The 24,558-nt window shown below is 41.2% G+C and overlaps 1 pseudogene; it reads left to right on the top strand.

The window, feature by feature from the left end:
- Window positions 1–14,706: 14,706 nt before the first annotated feature.
- On the top strand, window positions 14,707–14,790 carry LOC119049070 (uncharacterized; annotated as a pseudogene).
- Window positions 14,791–24,558: the final 9,768 nt, after the last annotated feature.

Genomic DNA, 24,558 nt, shown 5'->3' with positions numbered 1-24,558 from the left:
ACTGTCATAGAATTTAAGGCCAAAGTTGCTCATGGCTGGGGATCACTAAGTAGAGTGGTATTCCACAGTCTGGGGGTTGCTTGTCTTAATCTTTACAAATAAAAGAAGAGATCAAACATGGACTTAGAAAGTATGTGACTGATCCTAAATCATATAGGGCTGTTTATACTACAGACGAAAGAGGTAAATCCCAAACTGCTTTGACCAGATTTTTCAGTGCTCTTACAACAACAGGATGAAATGTAGTACAGATAAGTATGAAGTGATAGACCTGCAGGGAAAAAAGAAGGCCACCAAGAATATATATGCAGTACAGGAAAGGACCAAGTAGACCTCCACACAATAGAGAAGAACCGGAGCTCAGATTCAACAATAAACTGAATTAAATCAATAACAGAGTGTTCCTGGGAGATAAGCTGATATCAGTTTAGGTACTTTGACGTTTGCCATCATGTCATATGTTCAGGTGCATAAAGAGCATTCTTTGTTAAATGGCAGGATTCTAAAACAGCACCTAAGAATCCCCTGGAGATTCATTAAAGCAAAGACTGTAGCATCCAACGTGGAAAATGTGACATAGTGTATTCCGGAGAAGGATCCCAGGAATCTGCTCTGTAAAGCAGCCGACACCATGATTCACATGCAGGTAGCTGCTCTCTGTGGCACACGCTGGGATCTGGAGGGTGACAAATTCTTTCTAGTCGCCCGGTGTGCAGCTCAGGTATTTTCCCTTGGAATGCAGCCTGCTTCCCGGGCTTTGTACACACCTGAGAATGACGAGAAACCATGCTCCCGCTGGGCCATCCACTTCTGATTTTTATTCATTTAAAAAATATAACTACTAAAACAACTGCTCACACGTATGCACTATGATTTGAACATCTCTCTGTTCTCTAAGCGTCTTGAAAGCAGGGACTGTTTTATTCACCCTGGTGGCCTTTGTGCTTAGCATGGTGGGGTTCAGTTATATTTTTTATTATTGGATGCTGGGGACAATGTTATTGATTTGTGGCACATAACATATGTGTATTTAAAGAAACACAAATCCCTGAGTAACAGAAGTTCCACTTACAGTCAAGCTTTATTACTTTGAAAGGACAAACTTTTTCTGACTTATTCTTGTGCTAGACACTCACCCCATTCTGCCAGTTCTGGCTCAGGGCTTCAGAGTTGCTTTGGATCACCTTACCAATGGCTCACAACTTATCACAGAGAAGGTATTAATTGCCTTCTTAAAAACAGCACTGTGTTTACTCCCCTCTCTCCATTCAGGTTGAAACCTGCCTTTTCTCAAAAAAAGACACTTTCAGTTTCTTCAGGCTGCGACGCTGTGGGGCTTTTACTTCTTCTAGCTTCTAAGGTCGCAGGTCTCACATTTTCTTCCTCTCAGGGTTAGCTCGGGCTCTCTCTCACACACATACACACACACGCACGCACGCACGCACTCTGAAGTGAACAATACTTGATTCTGCATAATCCTCTTCTTCTCTTGCCCACTCTAGTTAAACAAGCTCTCACCCACTTACCAACTTCATTTGGGTATTACTATATATATTATGTTTCAAATAACATACTAACTCATGCTTACAAGCTTTCACATGATTTTGAAGTTATAACTTAATGAATTTATCCTTTTCTGCCATGAACATTTTACTGTTCCAACCAAGAAAAATTCTTTTCAAATGAAATTCTACTGTGGTTTCCTCATAAAGGCAATTTTTGCATATGGCTTAAATTTGAGCTTTATGGAGCTGTTGCATTCAGTAAGTTGTTGTGGCACACTTCAGAAAAAAATTTAAGCCATATCTTCTAGAGAAGAAGAATCTTTATCTTCTAGAGAAAGATTAATGATGTTGGGAGCTGTTTCATTTTTAGGCCATAATGCTGAACATATAGACTTTTGAACTTTTGGGAAAGAAACTAGTCATCCGTGTCTAGTGAGAATAAATAAGATAAATAAAATAAAAATTAACAAACTAACTAAGGGCTTGACTTAAAGCATAAGAGTCACAAGCAGGAAGAACAGGAAGCAACAGTCGCCTGAGGGTGAGAAAGGCAAACTCATGAGAAAACTCCGATCCCGCTTGTCCAGAGCAGCACCTGGCTGGGAGGCTCCCTTGAAGCCTCAGTGCACTGAACGAATTGTAGAGAGAGCACAACTACATGGATGACTACGGAGATGATTTTTCTGAGGTTAAAACAAAACAAAAAGGAGCATTTGATATCATGTGCATACAAGATGATCAAATGAGTTAACAACAGGTCTCCAAAGAGCAAATGAGGTAATGACCAAGACGACTGGCCAGTGATCTGTTACATGACAGGACGACAAAGGTTTGGATAAACTAGTAGGCACTGCAAACACACATCTGTTCACGTAGGTAGTAAGCACCCAGTGCATTCACCAGCAATATGTACTGGGTGCTTACTACATGCCAAACACTATTCAAGGCACTTGAACAAAATAGAGATTCCCATAATTGACATGCAATTAAAGAGACACCAACAGTAAATAATAAATATAATAAATAAATCATGAAGTATGTTAAGAAGTGATAATGAGACAGAAAGATAAAGCGTAGCCAATTAAGAAGGATTGGGTGTGCATGGGTGGGTGCTAAACTGCAGAGTTAGAGTGGCCAGGGCAGGCCTCGCTGAGAACAAAGATTTGAGCAAGGACTCACAGGAGAGAGAGAGAGAGTGAGCCCTGAGGCTATTGTGGAGAAGCACTGCTCCAAGCCAAGACAAGAGAAAAAGAGCTAAAGCAAAAGCGCCACACAAGGCACTTGATGGGTTCAGGGAACAGCAAGGAGGCCACAGGCTGCAAGGGGGTAAGGGAAGGGAAGCAGGGGAGGAGGCTGGAGGGAAGGCCGGGGGAGGGTGGAAACATCATGAAGGGCTACGCAGACCTCGGTCAAAGCTTCGAATTGTTCTGTGAGTGGACTGGGAGCCATGCAAGGGTTTAGGCAAAGGAGTGACGGGATATGACTTTTATTCTAAAATGCTCACTCCAACTGCTGTGTTGGGAACAGGCTGAAGTAGGAAAGAGCGGAAGCAGAGAGACCTTCTTGATGCTCTTATAAGATGAGGGCTGACAGTGGCTCTGACCAGAGCAGTAGCGGTGAAGGTGGTCAGTGAGGGGGAACCGGGACAGATAGCAGGTTATAAAAAGAAAGAACGTGGTCGACAAGCTGCCTCAGACAAGTTGTACCCATAAAGGAAAAAAAAATCACACATTGCCTTTTTCATCAAGGAAACAAAGTAAACCACTATATTTGTATTGGTTACAGTCAATGCTTCTGCTTGCGTTTCTCAAAATGACTGACAGCATTGGCTGCAAAGATGAGTTTGCTCTGGCAGTTACTGTTGAGTACCAGAATGATTTCTCTCACAACATAACACACCAATGGTGTGTGTGTGTTTAGATTGCAGTGATTACTCGGGTCCGCAAACCATGCAACCTTGACTTAAAAAGTAAACTGGCAGTTTATCTGAAAATAAAAGCCCCTTTGGGGGCAGGGCTAAATGAGGAATATAAAACAAGTGTCCATTTGTACACAAGGGCATTGTTCTGTTTTCTTTATCTTGATCAAATATTGAATATCATGGACTGTCCAAGACATACATTATACTCTTGGGTTCTCTTTTTCAAAATGGAATTCCACGTATCTTCTGCAGCCCCAAGATCGATCCAGCACAGTGGCTGCTCCACCCCCCAAGCAGGTCTGGTTTCACTTCCCTCCCTTTCTGCACCCCAGGCCTCTGGGCTGAGATAGATTTCCCAGCCCTGCAGTCGAGGGAAAAGGGTCTTGCTGCAGAGAGAAGGTTCACTCAGATCTGCAGAATCATCTACAGGTACTCATCAGGGGACAGGTATCAGAGCCAATGCCTTCACTGTCCAGAGCCTGTCAGAGGGGATCCCTTCTCTAGCAAGGGATCCCCCTCAAGTGCCATCCGTTCAGTGAGAGGGGGCTACATCCCAGGCCCCGTGTTATTGCTGAGAATACCACTCAGGAAGCACTTGTTGCTGCTGGAAGGTTAGAAAATAGGTTTTTCTCATTCAGTCAATGTCTGTCTCTTTGTAAATTCTGCCTCCATCTGGGGTTCTGTCCTCTGGACAAGAATATTAAAAAACCACATCTATTCCTATTCTGACATCCACCTATCAGCCCTTCCTGTGTTTGTGGCCTGATCAGCATCATGAATGGGTACAGAATGCACCCTGCTTCTTGAAATCCGAGCCACCCTAGGGTGGTTCCTGTAGTTATCCAGAAAGACAGAATCAAAAGTGGCTCCACTGGGCATTACCCGCTGTGCTGCTCGACCCGCCCGTGGGATCCTTACCTGAGTGCACATACCCACCCACCTCTCTAGACAGACCCCTGAGAAACAGTGCCTGCCCCCATCTTCCTCTGGCAGCCAGTCTCTATTCTGGTCATGTTGCCTAGGTTTCTGCCTTGCCTGTCCCAGCTTCCTCAGTTTTACCAGCCATTATTTCTAGGGCATTAGCAAAACTTCTGTCCGAATGACTCAGTTCATTCTTTGGACAGAAAGTTAACCTCGGGGCCTCATCTGCCCTAAAGACCTCACCCCAAATCCAGCAGGGGCAGACCATCAGGCCTCAGTAGCTTGCATCCATCTGTTCATCACACCCCAAGGTCTGGTTCCACATTCCAGGCAGCACCACCCACCCACCAAGTACGACCAGGGCTGAGTGAAAGCAGCCTCTGGCTTTCCTGACCCTAGAGCTGGTCATGTGGCTAGGAAGAGTCTTAATTAAGGACAATAGAGCAAAGGAGACTTGGCCTAACCTAGCTCCTGGCAGGCTAACCTTGGTCTTGTCCCTTGGATGGAAGATGTCCTGACCTCAGATATCTCTCCCTGTGCCTCTGAGCTTGACCACACTATGGACTACAGCAGCAGGAGAGGTGTCAATGTCATGTCCATGGTATGAGGACAATCAACAGCATTCAACTGGGACTCATAAAACCTGGTTTTAAAGGGGCCGCTATGTGGCAGTGGGTAAATCAGAGAGTCTTAGACACGAAAAACTACATGGAATCTTGTTGGTCTGTGATGGGAGCAGCCCTGTCTGCTGGGGCTTCTGAACTCTGCTTATGCGGTAACCCTCCCTTCAGCCTTTCTCCACTGGGACCTCATCTGCCTGTCTGATTATGAAAAAAAATCACCAGGGCCTTTCAGAGTCAATAAATATAGTCAGAGAAGATCCTGTGATGCAGTGGGCAAGAAGCCTGTCACTCAGAGCCTGAAGGTGCCACAACCAAGCTATTAAACCTTCTCCGCGTACTGACCAGCTGATTATTGTCTGGGGATATCATACATGGCCAGGAAGGCTACATGTCTGCTTCCACATGGTCATGTCCTGGGGAAGAGATGGCCCAGGGCAGTAAGTAGGTAAGGATGTGCAAATACAGAAGAATTAAAAAAGAAAAGAAGACAGGGAGAGAGGAAGGAAGAGAGGATGGGAGAAGGGAAGGGAGGAAGAAAGAAGGGGGGAGAGAAAGAGAAATAGAAAGGGAGGGAGGGAGGGAGGGGGCAGCACGTGCGGAAGGGCTGAGCGATGAGTAGAGTTAGCATTGAGGATCCCAGAGGGTTTCCCTGCACTAATTAATGTCCCACGTGGGTCTGATTGTCCTAGAGAAACATATTTTCTACTTCCTAAAACAAAAACGTATTCTCCCTCAGATTTGAGAGTTTAAGAAAAGAAAAAAGATAAAGTAACCATCCCTTTAGGATGACTTTATCACAGGTGGGAGGGTAAATCATGGGATTCCTAAGACTTTCTTGTAAAAATACTTTGAATCCCAAATTAAATGTGTTTGAAAGAGAGAGAGAGAGAGAGAGAAAGAAAGAAAGAAAGAAAGAAAGAAAGAAAGAAAGAAAGAAAGAAAGAAAGAAAGAAAGAAAAGAAAAGAAAAGAAAAGAAAAGAAAAGAAAAGAAAAGAAAAGAAAAGAAAAGAAAAGAAAAGAAAAGAAAAGAAAAGAAAAGAAAAGAAAAGAAAAGAAAAGAAAAACCACCCATCTGGACTCAGGAAACAGCTGATTTCTTCACGAAGGTCCTGAATAGTGGTCAAGGAACTGAGTTTCGTCCCTTGATTTGGGGATGCTACACTGCTACCAAGCCACTTAATCCTGATAATTGTGGACTGTTTCCGTTATCTCAGTGGAACGAAGCAGGGGTAGAAAATGTAGCCACGAGGGTCTAGAAAGTAAACTTCAAAGTCACTTTGACCATGATTTCTAGTGACTTCTATTCATTACTGTATAGAAGGAGAGTGAGCAAAGAGGGGGTAACATTCTCCCATATTTCATTAAAGAAGAAGCAAAACTACTAACCCAAACAGCTCAAGAGTGTCAGCATACCACTGAAAATCATGAGTATACCCAATGTGAATTTTGATAATCATGAGTATGTCCAATGTGAATTGTTGCGGGCTTAAACGAGTTGATTCTGTTATAAATAGCCAAAGATAATTCATGGAGTTTTACTTAGACATGCTTAAGAGTGAAATGAAGACTCCAGAGTCTGGGAGTGAGCATATATTTCCCAGCAGGAAGCTTATTTCTCTGAATGATATTGAACTGGCCATCAAAAAATTGCTTTCCAGAGTATCACTGAATCCTGGACATTTGCAAAGAAAAGACATGCAGTCAAAGTCACAATCACTTTGTGAAGTCAGCATTCACCTTGCTAATTATTAGCCAATACAGATTGGAAGTTCTATATGAATCTTCACCTGGAAAACACTACCATAACTATGAACAGCACTAATAAGACTGAGCAGAATGTACTGTCATCTAAATAATAGTGTTTTTTTAATTAAAAACTAAAGGATGTTTAAAAAGAAATACCTGTACAGCACAGGTAAAGATCCCTACTCAAAAATATTCCTCCCATTATCTGACACCTCAAATCCACCATTAGAAATGTATTTCTTCAAGTGGGAAATGGTACAGTATTGAGCATGCCAGGTTCAGAGACAGACACTTCGATTCTAAAACTCAGGTGCTGGGGGTAGATAAGTCCTCAGATTCCATGGGCCTCAGATTCCTTGTATAGAACATGGTGATAACAAAACCTACCCTTCCAGCTTCACAGGGTTGTTTTTCACACCTAACTATGTCTCTTTCTGTCCTATACAGTAACCATAACTCCTGCCAAGCACCTTTAGAGAGTGTGTCTTCCTGACCTCCTCTCTGTATTTTTTCCTTTAGAAAATTTTCATTTCCTATGAAACATCTGTTGCAATCAGCAGTATGTCTATTGTCTGGAATCTCTTTCCTGTCAATTTTTTGGGTTTCTGCAACATCACTGACCATTTCACATGATGACTGATAGAAATGTCTCTCTTGGCCTTTCCGAGCTGCTACATTTGTTTTTCACTCAGAGCCTTGAAGACCTTTTTGGCCAAAGGAAGAACAGGTGGTGTGGTGTGGGCCTAATTATCACCTTGTGGTCCTCCCTTTCTCATTTCCTTTTTTTGTCTTTCTAGTCATGCTTTATTTGCATTTTTACCCTGCCATTTGAAGGAGATGCCATTTCTGCTCTCTCACACCCAGCCCTAGCACTTCCTTTCCCAAGCAGCTGTTTGAATGGAAATACTGTGGGCTTTCTAATGCTTGCTGCTGAAGGGCCCTTCTAAGCCTGGCCCTGGTATTTATGAACTAAGTGGTTAACGGGTGACTTCTCTGCATCTCTAGCTCTTCATCTGTGTAAATGAAAGTCACATCTATTTTAACAGGCTCTTGTGGGATGAAAGATTGTTTATGTGGACCTGAGTCATTCAGGGTGATCAGTGAGTATTAATTCCCTTACTCTTTCATAGATGCTCCTTTCTTCTTTTTATTCTTTGCTGGGCTTTATTTTTATTCTGAGATTCTTTAACCTAAAATTCTTTGTACCTTTCCTTCCCAATCCGTTCCCTGTCTTCATCATCCTCCCTCTGCCCCCTGGGGACTCCAGCTAAATGCAAAGCATGTGTGCTTTTGTCTCCAAGAGCCCAGGCACAAAACTCAGATCCCCTATCTCCCAGCTCTCTCTCCCCACCAGCAAGTCACCACCTGGCCTCTTAAATGGGTTAACTTATACGTTATGACTATCAATGTGATGATACACACACAGTCGGCACCATAGGCTTCATGTGTTATACATGGTCACTGACGTTACTACCTCTGTTCTTTGTCCCCCTGATTTATTATTAAATTGTGCTCTTTCCCTTACATTCATTGTGAATGATTTGCCTTCATGTTCTTCTAACCTCAAATTTCCTCTTTCAGATTAACTCTTCTCCTTTCTACCAAATTTCTCTCTCGCCTACACATGCATTACAAAACCTTTCAAGGAGCATTGGTCTATTACTACGCCAAAGAACATTTTCTTAAATGTTAAGATTTTATTCCTTTTGAGGTCTTACAGTTGTATGCATAGCCATTTAAGTATATAGCTAGGGTTAGTTTTGTGCTGTTGAAGGCTTACTTATTGCTCGTTTTTCCCTCTGCCCTCCCTCAACACAATGCCATCCCCTTCTACTTCAGATGCCTGCTCCCATCCCCTTTCTCTGTGGCCCTCTCTTCCGTGTTCACAATGGTTTTCTCTTCAATTTTCACCTCCTTACCTACCGATTCACCTTTTTCTGATCAGTCTGCACCAGCAACTTTAACTCACAATTCAGTCTCTATTCTTTGATCTACACAATAGAAAAAGAAATACATGTTTCTCCAGTGGCCTTGCTTTATACGATGAATACACTAGTCAGTTTAAAATCAGCCAACTGCCAACTTCTGATATAATGGTCATAGAACATGGTTTTGATTTTGATTTTCTAATAAGTAAATATTCAATAGAGAACAAAGACTCTCCAGTAGTTTGACAGAGATCCAGACATAACTCTCAGTAAAATTTCCTGATTTCTTCTGGGTCCCATTGACTCTTTTCTCTGTCATTATGCTGTCATGCCCAACTTCCTCACTACACATCTACCGTCACAGCACTCCAACCTTCAGGCCCAAACCCCTCTTCTTCCTAACACAACTCTGGCTCTGGATCTTCTATGGCCCTGTGCTATTGGACCCACTTTTATTCTGCTTTAGACACACTCCATCTCTCAGTATGCTTCCTGATAATAAGCAAACAATCAGCAAAAAAAAAAACAAAAAAAACCTCTCTACACGATTCCTATTAATGGAGTCCAGTAATGAACACATAGTAGATACTGCATTCTGGTCTAAAATATTTACAAACTCTATCTCAGTTCATCCTCATAAGTACCATTTTTGTTTCCATTTTACACATTAGAAAACTCAGAGAAGTTAGGTAACTTCCTCAGTTTCGTTTAACTAGTCATTTAACCCATGTCAGGGCCTGTCCAATACCGGAGACGGCTCTCCCTTGCTCAGTGCTTCTGTAAGAGGAGTTGGTGAAAAGGGGGAGAGGGATTATTCAGAATTTCTAACCTCCAGAACTTCATAGGGCTTCACCAAGGCCCTGCTTTCCAGGATTTCAGTTGCTATATTGAGTGTTCTAAACACAGGAATCCTGTCTTTCATCCACAGGTTATTAGTATTCAGTGTAGGTATCAGTGGTAGGTACTCAATGTGCACAGGTAAGGAAGACACACAGTCGAATCTCCAAAAGCTCACAGCAGAGTGAGGAAAATTGGTTTTCCAGATCAACAAGGTGTAAGTTGCAGAAATCTTCATGAACCTTGCCATCTCTTGACCTACCAGGGATCTAAATAAAAAACAAAAAGTATGGAAATGGACCTTTCTAAATTGCCCCCTTGAGCACCTGCTCAGGGTCAAGATAGGTCCACTCAAGATAAGGTTTTTGCCCCAGATTATGTATCTGCTCTAAACACAACCACTAAGAAAGCAAACGTTGGAGACCATGCTGAGGCTACTCCAAGCTCTTCCACAAAAGATCACCACTGCAGGGCCTCTCCTCAGTCACTGAGCCCCCAAGCACCAGCCAGACTTCAGGAATTCCAAGCTCCTAGTTCTGTGTCTGGGCTCATTCATTACTATGGATGCAAGCTACTAGTTCTCACTACTTAAACTTTACTATAAAAGCTGAGTTTAGCCAGATAGTGACTATTGAGACCACTGGGGCATCAGCTGCTTGGCACTCATGAAGCACCAGTATCCATAGAATTCACAGATGCCCTTGACGATATGGGCCAGAAGTCAAGGAATTCTACCACATACAGATAAAGCTATGCCTTTTCGATAATGCTGGTCTATAAGTCTTTTTGATAATTTTTTTGTAAAAATAAACCAAAGCTCAGAATGGTATCACCACCAGTTCTTGTGTTTATTCATTTGTACACATAGCCTTTGAAGAAATATTTAAGTACTTGTTGTGTGCCAGGCCCTAGTCTGGGTGATGGAATGCAGCGATACCTAAGTTATTCAAGGTCACTGTTCTCCAGTGGCAAAGACAATAAATAAGTATACAAATAAGTCCACAAAATACCTTTATGCAGTGATAGGTACTTTGAATATGTCGATAACAGTAGTAACTATGACAATATCAGTAGCTAAACTTATACAATGAGTAGGGCGATTCAGATAATGTTCAAAGTGGTTTTATATATAGTAACTCATTTGGTCTTCACAACCCTATGAGGGAAGTGTTATAGTTACTTCTGTTTAACAAATTATTATAAGATTGAGGCATGAAGAGATTCAGTAACTTGCCTGAGTATTTGGCCTCCACTGAGTTCATGTGAATAAGAAATGTGAGAGTGGTGATACAGGAGTGAGGGCCAGTTTAGATGAAAAAAGTCAGGGCAGACTTCTCCTAGGACACTTTATTAGAGTTCTCCAGGGACGAGAACGTGTAGGAGATGTATATCTACATGCATACATAAGTGTGTGTGTGTGTGTGTGTGTGTGAGAGATTATTATAAAGTGTTGGTGCATACAATTACAGAAGCTGAGAAGTCCCACCATGTGTCATGTGTGAACTGGACACCAGGAAAGCCAGTGGTGTGGCTCAGGCCCTGAGAGCCAGAGAGCTGGTGGTGAAGATTCCAGTCCAAGTCTGAAGGCCTGAGAACCAGGAGCACCAAAGGCAACAGACCTATGTTCCAGCTCCAACAACCTGGCAGAGTGAATTCACCTTCTTTGCCTTTTAGTTCATTCAGATCCTCAAAAGATTGGATGATGGCCATGTATACCGGGGAGGGCACTTTGCTTTACTCAGTCAACCAATTCAAATGCTAATATCTTCCAGAAACACCCTCACAAACACACCCAGAAATCATGTTTAACCAGATTTCTGGGCATCTCATAACCCAGTCAAATTAACACATAAAATTAACCATCACAGATATGACATTTCACTGGAACCTGATAAAGAATGAGCCAGCTGAAATGCTGTGAAAGAAGAGCATTCTCAGCAGACAGAACAAGTGCCAAGGCCCTGAGATTGTTACGAAGTAAATGTGTTTTTGAAAAAGAAAGGCCAGTGTGGCTGGGATGTAGTGGCTGAATGCAACAACGGCAAGATGGAATCGTCAGGGAGGCTGTAGCCGAATCACACAGGGTTTTATCGGATAAGCTAAGACCTTGGGTTTTCTTCTAAGGACAATTGGAAGGTGTTGAGGAGTTTAAGATGGGAAGTGCTATGATGTGATGTGCATTTTTCAAATATGTGAAGAATGGACTGTAGACACATTAGTAGTGGAGACAGAGCCATTAAGAGGCTTTTGCAGGAATACAGGTGGGATGATGATGGTGATGAAAACTCGGATGGTGGTAGAGAAGTGAGCAATTCAAAATGTGTTTTAGCAGTAGAGTCCACATGACTTGCCATTGGATCAAAGGAGAGTGATAAGGGAATTAAAGAGATCATTTATGATTACTATGGTTTGAGCCTTACATAATGACTTGTGAGAGTCAATACTTCTATTTTTAGAAACTTTCCAAGACAGCTATTAAACATACCATTAAAAGTTAAATTATGTAAATTTATAATAAAATAAATGATGTTAAAAACAAAGACAATAAATTCTCAAAACTCATTACTTCCTAATTATTTTACTTTTACTACATGTTTACTAGCACCTAGGATCCTGAAGTTATTTATGATGATGTATCTGTTTGGTGTATCTGTATCACTGTACCATTATGACACCATGATGAACTGTTGCACATCTTTTCTACCTTCAGTGACATCGCAGTGGTGGCTTGAAATCAGCTACAGTGAGAGTATTTACACCATGGAAATTGCAAATGGTATTGCAAGTCAGGGCTTGATTTATCGTTTTGTTGATTGTCTAGACTTAAGAAAGTGATGGGGGAAATGTTGATAATGCAGAATAATGGGTGGGGGGGTGAACGGTGATGGACGGAGACTTGACTTGGGATGGTGAACACACAATACAATACACAAACGATGTATTGCAGAATCGTACACCTGAAGCATATATAATTTTATTAAGCAATGTCATCCCAATAAATTCAATAAAAAAGAAAAAATTAATGATAATGCAGGTTAGATTTAAAAGTGGGTTGTGTCCATCACTGAGTTATGGATAGCCCAAATGTTGAGGAATAGTCTTCCAGCGTTCAATAGTGTTGTCTGATGCACTGCCTCTTCCTCTCCCTTTCTTTCAACCTAGAGACTAAGCATTAGCCAAAAGCATTGGTTAAGTCACTGCTTGTATTAGATGAGAAAAAAATCTAGCTGTTTTGTTTTCATTTTCTATCAGGCAGAGGCACATAAGGAGGATTAGATTACATACAGACAAAAAATTTTAACTTTTTATTTTCTGCATATTTAAGTGTAGCGTGTCAATGAAGTTGCAGCCATGCTACAAGCAATGTGTAATAGACCCTCCATGGGCCACTGGGACCCTTTAAACGTGCTGGAGGTTGGGTTCTGTCCAGCATAGAGAGGTTATGTTCTGTGAGCTAACTGCAAGGTCCATGAGGGCAGGGACTTTGTTCACTGATACATCCTGAGAATTTCATGAGAACATCGCTGATGCACACTACTTAATAAATACAAGCTGAATGAATAAACACTTTTCTAATTGCAAAAGTGGAAGTTTATATGAAAAAAATGCCTCTGAATAGAAGTTTAGAGACCCGATTGAGGATTTTAAGAAGCAATCATGCTAGGTAACAGCAAGAGAGAAATTAACACCATGTATATGGCTATTTTTTTCATGGCGTAGAAGAAGTCTAAGTAGGGAAATAATGCCAGTACTAATCTAAACACCCCAAAACAAACTTTTATCTCCCTTCCTTTTATCTCATTGCTCACTTCTATACCTCCAAAAGGATTTAGTAATGTTTGATGGTTTTGCTTGGGTGTTTTAACAAAAGCTGATCTCATGCTGGCATGATGGCATAATTATTTTTTTAAAAAAGAAAGAAAAAGAAAACACAAAAAAACATGTTCAAAAGACTAGCAGAGTATTTAAGAGTTCTCTGAAGGAATAGTCATGGAGATTTCTAAAATATTGGCCCCTTTATTTTTCAGTCCCACTTGAAAACCCCACCAGGGTTTGTCTTCCAAGTGCCTGAAAAGCAATGTAGAAAAATTTCTGTAGCTTAAAAAGTTCTGGAAATAATTGTTACAGCAAATCATTGCTCAACCACTGTTCACACTGGTTGATGAATAACATTCTTGAGTTCTCTAGGGAGCAGAGGCAAACAAGTGACTTCAGACTTCAAAATCCCAGGAGTGATTTTGGCCTGGCTCTGACTTTCCCAGAGGCAGAATTTATTCTCACGCAGAATACATCACAAATCCCAGTGATGACGGTCTCTTTCCAGGTTTTAAGAAGGGGCTAAAAACACAAAAACCTAAGCCCCCTTCCAAAATCCACTAGCACTCACCACATGGGACTTTTTGCTTGTTGATTACAAAGTGTTCTCAGCTCTGGGGTGTCAAGGGTCTCCCTGAACACATTTTTTTTCAGCAAGTGGATTGTAATGATGCAGATGACCCCTCAAATTAAAAAATTACAAGGTTTTACCCTAAAAGGAAAAATGTAACTTTTCACTGGATATTCCTTTTTAAAAAGGACACTTGTAAACAAGCTCTTTTTGAAGCATATTTCAACTATACATACAGGACAAAGAAATGACTTGGCCATTTCTGGGAAAATAAAATCACTAGCTTAAGTGAAAAATAATAATTAAGCCAGTTTAATAGCATCTAGATGTAAAACTAGAGCTGGTCCCCAGACCACAGCGTCGATGGGAGGGAGCCGTATTTGGGAAGGTGTCACGGAAGCATTATCAGAAGCTTCCACTGAGACATGTTCCTTGTGAAAGTATTTCGCTGCAAGATACGGCTCCAGGGCTTTGTGTGACACTCGACGTGTTGTGAGTTGGACAGGTGAAACCGAGCACCCCTGTGCTGCCCCAGGGTCAAATCCACTCTCTGCTCTCTCCAAAGTGATTTCTTTCTTATGCTTAATGCCAGCTTGGCCTTGAGCCCCTCCTGACACAATCAAGAGGGAGCTGTAAACCATGGGTGCCCTGGGTTAACACGGTGTTCAGTCAGCTGGAATTATCTTCAAGTCCGAGACAGTCCGCCATATAGCATAGTTATGTGCCCGTGTTTCTTCCTACATTTGAGAAGATGGGCGAAAGTACTGACTGAGAATATAGGGCCAAATATGGGGAATTTAAACTCCGAGAGCCTCTCCTTAAAAATGTCATGCATATATATCTATGATGACTCCCTCATAATGCATTCCTTTGAAAAGCTGAAGAAAACGAGAGAACTCCAATCATTGTTTTCATTGGTAAAAGGAAGGAAAATAAATACTTCAGGTACAGTATGTATGGTCATTTGTGTGTGTGTGTGTGTGTGTGTGTGTGTGTGTGGTCATGCATGTGTAGTGATATATATAATCTGAAAAATGAAAGGTATAGTAATTGAGTAATGGGGTATCACATTATTTGGCTAATAAAGAGTACAACATACACCCCAAACAGAATAATATTCTAAAAATATTATTATTGTTGTCATTGATGTTATTGACAATAGCAATAAGCAACAGGTAATAAATACAAATTATGTGATATTGATTTATTGGCTTGTTTAATTCTCATGAAAAACCTATGAGCTATATGTGATTACAAATAAAAGAAAGACATGAAAAATGAAACTAAAAGAGGTTAATTTTTTTAAGGTCAGAACTAAGAAAAGATGAAGCTAGGTTTCAACTCTCCTGTTTAGCTTCTCTAAAGCCTATTTTTATACTAAATTAAAATGAGTTAAATATTGATATCACATGGACAAATTTGATCTTTCTTTGATGATTTAAAAAATAAACCCTATTGTCATAATAACTCTGAATCACATGGTAAACATATAAAAAATACAAAGCATTAGGGTTTCCAATCATGAGAATTATGAATAAGTAAACTTGTATTGAATGTTTACAAATATAACAACACAAGCACATAGACATCATTCTTTTTAAGGTGGACTGTATAAACCGCATCACACCTATAGTCAATTTAAAAATAGTATTTACACATCACATGAAGGAAGTAAGGTCTATCTATACTCATCAATTTATGTAAGAAGTACTTCTCCACATTAGATAAATGTTCCAGAAGAAAAATACACAATTATTTTAAAATTCCAGATGGTTTTAAATTTTTCTAATTGCAAACCTTAAAACAGAGGCAATGCTTGATGGGAAATAAGATAATTTGTGATTTAAAAAATTGAGGCATTTGCATGGGGCACCCAGCAGGTCTTAGTGTGTGACAACACAGATAAAAATAGTCATTGTGCCCTGGTTGGTGTGGCTCAGTGGATTGAGTGACAGGCTACTAATCCAGAGGTGGCTAGTTCGATTCCCAGTCAGAGCACATGCCTGGGGCTGTGGGCCAGGTCCCCAGATGGGATGTGTGAGAGGCAACCGATTGATGTATCTCTTGTACATCAATGTCTCTGTCCCTCTCTTTATCTCTCCCTTCTCCTCTCTCTAAAATAAATAAATAAATAAAATTTTAAAAAGAACAGTCATTGCACTAAGATTAGCCAGTAATAATTGGGTGGATACAGCATTTTCTCCACTGTGATTCCTGTAAAATCTTCATTTATTTTGAAGACATTTGTGAGTGGAAATGTCACATTAGAGCACAAATGTCTCTAATGTCACATTAGAGAATCTCATAATGATAAAATAAGCTTTTGTAAGAAAAAAAATTCACCAAGTTACAATCTTTCGAGTTCATGCTTTCATTTGATGTAGACATAGTTTTAGAAAACCATGCTTAAAATACAGCGAAATTGAGTTTAAATATAATAGACTGCAAGGTGTCAAAATTGTAAAACCTCAAATAGGGGCACTCTGGCTTGCTCCAACTCCTGGATTTTTCCCTTCTGTCCGCTCCATTCTTCGTCATCATGAAAGCCCACAGTGTTCATGTTCATCTCACAAAGTTGGCTGTAAAGCATTCAACGGGAGAGTCCCACTGCCTCCATGCTACTCGGACTGGTTTTAGGTTCTCTTCCCCATCAGTGCCCGGAAGATAAATCCAGACTGGGCAGCACCTCCCTTTGTTCACCTCCAGTAGCTGAACCTAGCCCTTCCCCCTAATTAGAATCTGGGGAAGAAGCCAGGTGACACAAAATAGCCTCGAGGTAAGGCTGAGACACACAAAGCCACAGAGATAACTTGACACTTGGGTGAATAACAAGAAGATTAGCAGGAAAATGGGAAAGCAGCTAGGGCCTGCCCCCAGAGGTCCTCAAGTGCCCTGTGTTAATTTATGGGTTGTCATCCACAGACGAGATCTGGGAGCCCCTTCCTTGACAGAAATTCACATAACAGAATTCTAAACTACAGAATAATTGTACCAATTATCTCATAATCCCTTTGCCATTTCTGTTATATAAAATGAAGTGTTTACTTCACAAAATATATATTCTAAAGTTTCAAAAAGTTGTCTTATGTACAATGTTTCTTCAAAGGCAATTCTATCAGTGAAAGACAGAGGTGTGAATGCTTTTTAAATATCTGTTACAGAATGTATTGGCTGAGCTAAGGGCCAGATATGGATATTTCCAGAAAGTGGAATTAGGCAACACCCCCAATCCTCACCTATCCAGTTGTATTTACTAATTTATTTATGTGTCGAAGAGCATCTTGGGAAAAAGAGTTGAACCCTACCAACCTGAAATCTTTGTTTAGGTACTTTAATCCTTGCTATCAGTCACTTTTTAAAACTTGTGGGATAAACTTGCTCTGCACTTTGAGGTTTTATTCTTGTATATGACTTACACTGCATGTTCATGGTTAAAAGTGTGCATTTTAAATAGTATGTTTTAATTCGAATCAGGCAAGTCTTAAAAGTGGAGGGCGGGAGGTGGGGATGGGTGGGGGGGGATGGAAGGAAATGTCGACAACTGCCCTTGAACAATAATAAAAAACATAAAATTGTAAAGTTTATTGAGCTTATTGCCAGTAAATAAAGAGAGATCATGATTTCATACACCTCACTTTGACATTTATCATGTCTTCTGTTAAAACATCCCTTACAATGTGGAGAAACTGGAACCCTCGTACACTTCTGGTGGGGATGCAAATGGTGCCGCCACTTTGGCAAGCAGCCTGGCAGTGACTGAGCCAGCAATTGCATCCTAGGTATATACACCCAGGAGAACTGAGAGCATTTGTCTACACAAACACTCGTACGTGAGTGTTCACAATGTATTATTCATAGTGGACAAAAGTGGAAGTATCCCAAATGTCCATCAACTAAGGAACAGGCAAATAAAATATGGCATATCCATACAATGGGATATTATTCATCAATAAAAAGAATGAAGTGCTGATACATGTTACAATATGGATGAACTTTGAAAATATTATGTTAAGTGAAAGAAGCCAGACAGAAAGGACAACATCTGGTATGATTCCATTTGTATAAGACAGGGATGTCAGACTCATTTTCATAGGGGGCCGCATCAGCTTCACAGTTGCCTTCTAAGGGCTGAAGGTAATTTCAACTCCTTAACAGTTAAAGAATAGTTATATTCATACAGTCCTAAAATTATTTCAGCTCTTTGAAGGCAACTGTGAGGCTGATGTGGGCCCCGGTGAAAATAATTTTGACACTGCTGATATAAAATGTCCCTAACAGGCAAATCCAGGAGACAGAAAGTATGTGGGTGGTTCCTTAGAGCTGGCGAGAAGGAGGGAGAAGAAGCAGGAGTGACTAACAATGAGTAAGGGGGTTTCCTTCTGGGACGATGAGTATGGTCTAATATTGGGGTGATGGTTTCACAACTTATGTGAATACACTAAAAACTAACTATACAGTTTAAATGGGTGGATTTTACGGTATATGAGTTATATTTCAATAAAACTGTTATAAAAAACTTACAAGTAGTAAATTTGCCTTAACTTGCTTTCCGCATGGTTTAAAAAGTTAATAGTTTGTGCGGAGAGGGTGAGGTTCCTGTAAATATAAAAGTTAATGTGAATCTGCATTTCGAGGAATCATTCAAGTGACTAAATCAACTGATATTAAAGAATCACTCCTGGTGGTACAATTTAACAGCATAAAATATCTCTTAAATGGAAATAGCCCCCACAGAGATCAGATGAGGGTGAGACTGAGGGCGCTCCAGGTACTCATCCCAAGAACAACGAAGGCTACCATCATAGTCACACTGCTGCGTGTAAAGTGACACCAGAATCTGTGCCATCCCACAGCATCCAAAGGAGTCCGTGTATTCTGAAAGAGAGTTTACAGACATGCTTTGGAAAGCTGTACAGCTAAAACCAGTTGCCTTTGTTATGCAGGTGGAAAGGTACCAGCCATTCTCCTCGCTTCCCACTTGTGGGGTGGCAAGCGTCTCTCTGAATTCAGGGCACCACCATTGTAATTTATCCAACATCAGGAGAGGCTGCCTTCCAGCTCCACAGGCTGCAAAAATGCCCGTGTCTCCACAGGTGACATGGCAGCAGTAGACAGAGTGGCAGGAACAGAGTTCAGAGTACTGAGTGGCCCGTGGGTGAAATGTACGCGTGCGGGTCTACAGAGTCCCGGCCCCGCTGAGCACTGAGCCTGTGTACTGTACCATGCGTTCATGGGCACTTGCGGTCTTGCCGTGCATTCCATACTCCCACTCTTCGAGACACATTAGTTAGAAGGAACGAACCCATGGCAAGACTGAGAACTGCAGGCTCTTGGAAGAGGGCCCTGGGGGCAGCGTTCCAGTTTTGTGTTCATGGAATGGAAATGCATCTCCATCAGTGCCCGGTCTAAAGCTGAGGTGGTGGTGCCATTCCTGCCTCACGTAAGGAGCTCGGTGCCCGGTAAAGAGCGAACACCAAGACTGAGGCTTAGATACTTGTAGGCATCCTGAGGATTGCCAGAAGTATTGGTGGACGGGGGCTCTGTATAAGACAGAACTTCCTGCTGTCTGCCGTGTGGGAGCTCATAGCCATCAGGGTACGAATGCTAATGTCAAGTGTAGCAGACACTACTGTTTATTGCCTGCCCTGCTTGCTTACCCTCTCCTTTACTGCAGATCACACCTCACCCCCAAACACAGGGGCAGACCTGTTAAGGAGACTAAGGGGTCAGTGCTCCTTACCAGTCCTAGGACACAAAAATTGATCAAATGCCTCGAGAGGACCTAGCTAGAGCCCTTTCCTGAATGGCAACCGGAAGGCTTACACCTTGTCTCTGTTTCCAAAGCCATGAAGATGTGCCTTAAAGTTGCAGTCCACCACCACCACCACCTCACTTTGGGCCTTGAGGAAGAAACTGGCTTTACAAACTGGATTAAAGTTAATTTGCAGAGAGAACTGGAGATAAGAGATGAAGAGAAGGTCTGATGTTCAAGTCCATAGTTCTGTTACCTGGCCCATCCCTCGCTGATTGTGCAGACCAGTAAGTTCCTTCACTGCTTCAGCTCATTTCTATTCGCTTTCTGCCACTGTAGCGGGCTGAGTCCTGAATAATACAACCTGAATAATACAATAGTGCTCTCTGGCTGGTGAGGTCTGATTACGCAAATGAAGATGTGACAAGAGTTTGACAGAAGGCCAATTGGAGTTTTTCTTAAATTGCACAACAGACAGACTAAATACAATTCATGAAATATGGATTTGATAGGTGGTATCTCCCATTATTAGAATTCATTTCCCCCCAATAGTATAGTAAGATGATCATTTAAAGCTGTTCTATTATTCAAATAATTGAAATAATAGTTAAAAATTATTAAGTTTTGCTACTTCATAAGTACCAAATAAGCGATTATATATTAACAAATTTATCATTGCATTGAATAATCTGAAAAGTAAACTTTTAAGTAAATAGAGTTTGTACTGTATTGGCAGAGAGGAAAAGTGCCAACTCATAATTTTTAACAGGAATTTAGACTATGAATAACATAACCACAGACCTTAGAAATGAAAAGATTTAGCACAAAACCCATTTTATCTGTCAGACAATTGCACCAGTCTATACAATCCTGTTGTATGGACTCTTCCAACATATGTTACTGAGCTCAGTGTCTATCCTGAAGGTCAGTAGACAACAAAAACAGCAAAGCTCCCACCATCACAGAGCTCATGCCTACCTCCTTCTGCAGGGATCACTATAGGTTGTACCCTATTCATTGCCAGCCCTTGTTTTGTATTTGCTGCAGACTAACAGAAAAACTGAGATCTGTTCTTGAGAGACTCACAGTCTAAGAGAGAGACAAAATTTATACCTTCTGTGTTACTATCATAACAAGCCAGTAAGAACAAAGATCGTTAGCTACCTTGTTACACAGTAAAGAAACAGGAGAAAGTGATATTATTGCTAGCGCCACAGTAACAATAGCTCTTAAAGATTTCCTCATTTGGGCAGTAAAACCTGGTTTTGTTCTTTTACTCCATGAGATTCATCTGTTCCTGCCTTAGATCCTGGCGGCCAGTATTTGATGTTTGTGCTACCGTACAGCCTGGCAAACGTCTGCTTTCTAAGTCTCTTAGTTAATGATTTGATCTTATCCTACTATTTGTCTTTGTTTTAAGTCACCTCACAAAAATGCGACTATTTGTTCCACATGCAAATGTGCCAACTGTTTATTTTTAACCATTCAAAATGCATACCTAATTACAGGCAATTAAACTTGAGAAATCCTCTTGCAGGTCTCTGAAGTGCTTCCCTCCTGCACCCTACTTGCCTTGGCACAGGATTTTCTGTGATGTCGTCTGAAAGGCGCAGGCACTGGAGACAAGTTGCCCAGCATTCAATCCTAGCCCTTCATTCACTGTGTGATCTTGGGCAAGTTACTCAACGTCTCTGAGATTCCTACCCTCCATCTGTGAGATGGGAATAATAATAATAATAATAATAATAATAATAATAATGTCAGTCCTCGAGGTTATTGTGAAGAGTAAATGAAATCATGTTTAAAGCACTTGACAGAATAGCTGGAGCACAGTAAACATTCGAGAAATAATTGAATTATGACTACAGAGAAACATAGTGATCAATGTATCAAGATGATACACTACTGTCATCTTGAAATCTTTCTTAGCTGTTTGGCATCACCTATATCTATTCAAAGGATTACTGTTTAATTGAAAATATAAATAAATGTTACTTTCCAAAATATTTGCTACAGTCAGTGATTATATTCATTTGTCATAAAGGTAAGATAGTCCATTGAAAATGAAAACTAAGTAAATCATAGACTCCTTTCCAAAAAAATTACAATCTGGGAGGGAGATTATTAAACCAGAGCACAGAAATGTTTCATTGTGATCATTGTCATAAAATATATATAAATCGGTGTGATGGGGATTCAATGAAAAGCAATTACATGCATTTGAAAGGACCCGGAAGAGGCGATATGTGAAATAAATGCTTGATTGCAGGTGCAGAGGAAGGGGCCAGACATTTCTGGCCCTGAGAGTGTATTTCTGATTCTTTCTTTACTCTCTGACGATGCCTTCTTGGTCCTACCCTTGGGCTTATCTTCCTCCATCCAACATGTAAAAACTGGTGTTCCCCAGGATTCTCTTCTCAATCCACTTCTCTCTTCATCTCTCTGCCTTTGGAAATAGCTCAGCCTTTCACATCATGGATGCCACTGACCACCAAATCTAAATCTCTAGCCTCGATCTTTCTTTCCCCCAAGTTTCAGATTCAATTACTCCAGTGTCTCTGAGATATGCCCCCACCCATGGCACCTCAAATGTGTCATAGTGCAATTTGTCTCACGTTGTCCTCCTGTATTTTCTGTTCTAGTTTGCAGTACTGCTCTCTGCCGAGTCACCCAAGCCAAAATCCCCTGAGTCATTCCTAATCCTTTCTCTCCCACACAGCACACAATAAATTGGTCACCAATCTCATGGGATCTACCTTTGATATATTTCTCATCTTCAGGGTTACTGCCCTAAGGTCTCGTATCTTGACAGTGGCCACGTCCTCCCATGGTGTCTTGTTCTAGCAGCCTCCCCTTCAACCTATTCTCAATGGTGTCACCAGAACACATTTCTACAATGCAAAACTGACACTGCTGACAACACTTTGAGGGGCCTAATTGCTACCCTGACAAATGAAAAAAACTCTTGGTAGGTCATACAAAGTCCTCTGTGAAGAGGCATTTTTTCACCTGTTACTGTAGGCTTCCAGGTAGCCAAAGCACAGGCAATACCCATAATCCCTTTCAATGTTACACCTTTGTGTCCTTGCCCTTTCAGTATCTTCTGCCTGAAAAGTCACCTGCTTCTTTTTACCTGGCATCTGCCTTTCCACTCTCTCTTCAAGATTCCTCCTAGTAGTCATTCCTCTCAAAAGCCGCCCATCATGATTTTTTTACAGGTGCCCATGACACCTGCTATGAACCCCATACAGGCGTTCATTACATTGTTCTATAAACACCCCTTTATGTGTCTTCTCTCCCATAGACTGTGCATATCCTGACTCAGGGCACCATGCTTTTGTTCACTTCAGCAACAAATATTCATTGAGTACTTACTAGGGGAACATAAGAGACTAGGTCCCTGACATCATGAAGTTTCCATGTCTGGAAAGGGGCTGTCAAGGTCACAAAGAAATTATTAATACAGTTTCAGATCTTGATAAGAGCTACTCAGAAAGTAAAACATAGATTAAAAAGTTTCTAGGGAATAGTGCCTATTTAAGGAGGTTGCAAACATCCAAATGATGGATAGCCAGCTATGTGAAGGGCTGGGGAAGAAACCTGTAGACAAAGAAATGACTGGCACAAGAGCCATAAGAAAGGATCCCAATTTAGACAGGCAAAACAAAGGTGTATGTGGCTAGAGCACGGTGAACAAGCAGAGAGAATGACGAGAGATGAGATTATAGAGACAGACAGGAAGCAGATCTTGGAGGGTCTTGTAGACTATTTCCTGTCACTGCGATAAAAAAAAAAGAAGTTACAAATTTAGCAGCTCAGAAAACACAAATTTATTTTCTTACAGTTCTGTAAGTTAAAACTCTGACACGAGTCTCGCTGGGCTAAAATCGCCGTGTTGACAAGACAGCGTCCCTCTCTTGCCTTTTCCAACTTCTAGAGGCTGCCCACATTCCTTGGTTCTTTCCCCTTTCTCCATCCTCTAAGCCAGCAAGGTCACATCTCCCTGACCCTCCCAGGGATACGTCTGCCTCTGATTCTCTTTGACCTCTTTCTTCCGCTATGGGTCCTGTCATAACATTGGGCCCACCCGGATGACCTCCCCTTTCTCTCCAAGTCCTCATTTAGTCACATCTGCAAAGTTCCTTTCACCATGTAAGGCAATATTTATTCACAGGTTCTGGGGATTAAGAAGTGGACATCTTTGGGGGCCCATTATTCTGCCTGCAAAGGATATGGAAAGAAATTTAAACTTCATTCTAATCCTAAAAATAACCACTGGAAAGATACTAAGCAAAAACATGACATGAGCTGAGTTTTATTTTTTTAGTGCTCATTCTTCATGCTGTGTGTAAGGTCTGCATGAGGGAAGGTAGAGGCAAGGAAAACCAAGTAGGGGTCTCTCCGTAATTCCAATGAGACATAAAGGATTTGACTAAAATCCTAGCAGTGAAGGTGATGAAACTGTCTGGATTCAGGAAATATTTTGATACAAACAAAACAGAATCTGCTGAGAGACTGGATATGGAAAGTAATGAAAGAGAAGGACCAGGGAAGAGTCATAAATCGGAGGCTCAATCAACTGGTGTGTGGTAGTGTTATTGACTGAGAACGGTGAAGAACAGAGGAAGAGTAGGTGGATTTAGAACAGAAGGATGTCCAGAAGTACCTGGCTGGAACATCCATGTCGAGTTTAAGATAACTGTAAGATATTCAAGGAAAGTCACGAAGTAGGCTGTTGGATTTATGAATCTGCAGCTTGTAACAGGAGAGTTAGAAACATAAGTTTGGGAGTCATCAGCATAAAGATGAAGTTGAAGCCATAAGCCTAGATGAGCTCGCACAGGGTGAATGAGAAGATACTGATACGGGTGAGGGGAAGAGTGCATCCTGGAAGGTGCAAGTGTTGACAGGTCTTACTCAAATTTAAGGCCTAGCCT

This window comes from Artibeus jamaicensis, unplaced genomic scaffold (assembly GCF_021234435.1).
Source record: "Artibeus jamaicensis isolate MK-2021 breed Jamaican fruit bat unplaced genomic scaffold, CSHL_Jam_final contig_233, whole genome shotgun sequence".
NCBI lineage: Eukaryota > Metazoa > Chordata > Mammalia > Chiroptera > Phyllostomidae > Artibeus > Artibeus jamaicensis.
This window is presented reverse-complemented; position numbering and strand designations above follow the sequence as displayed.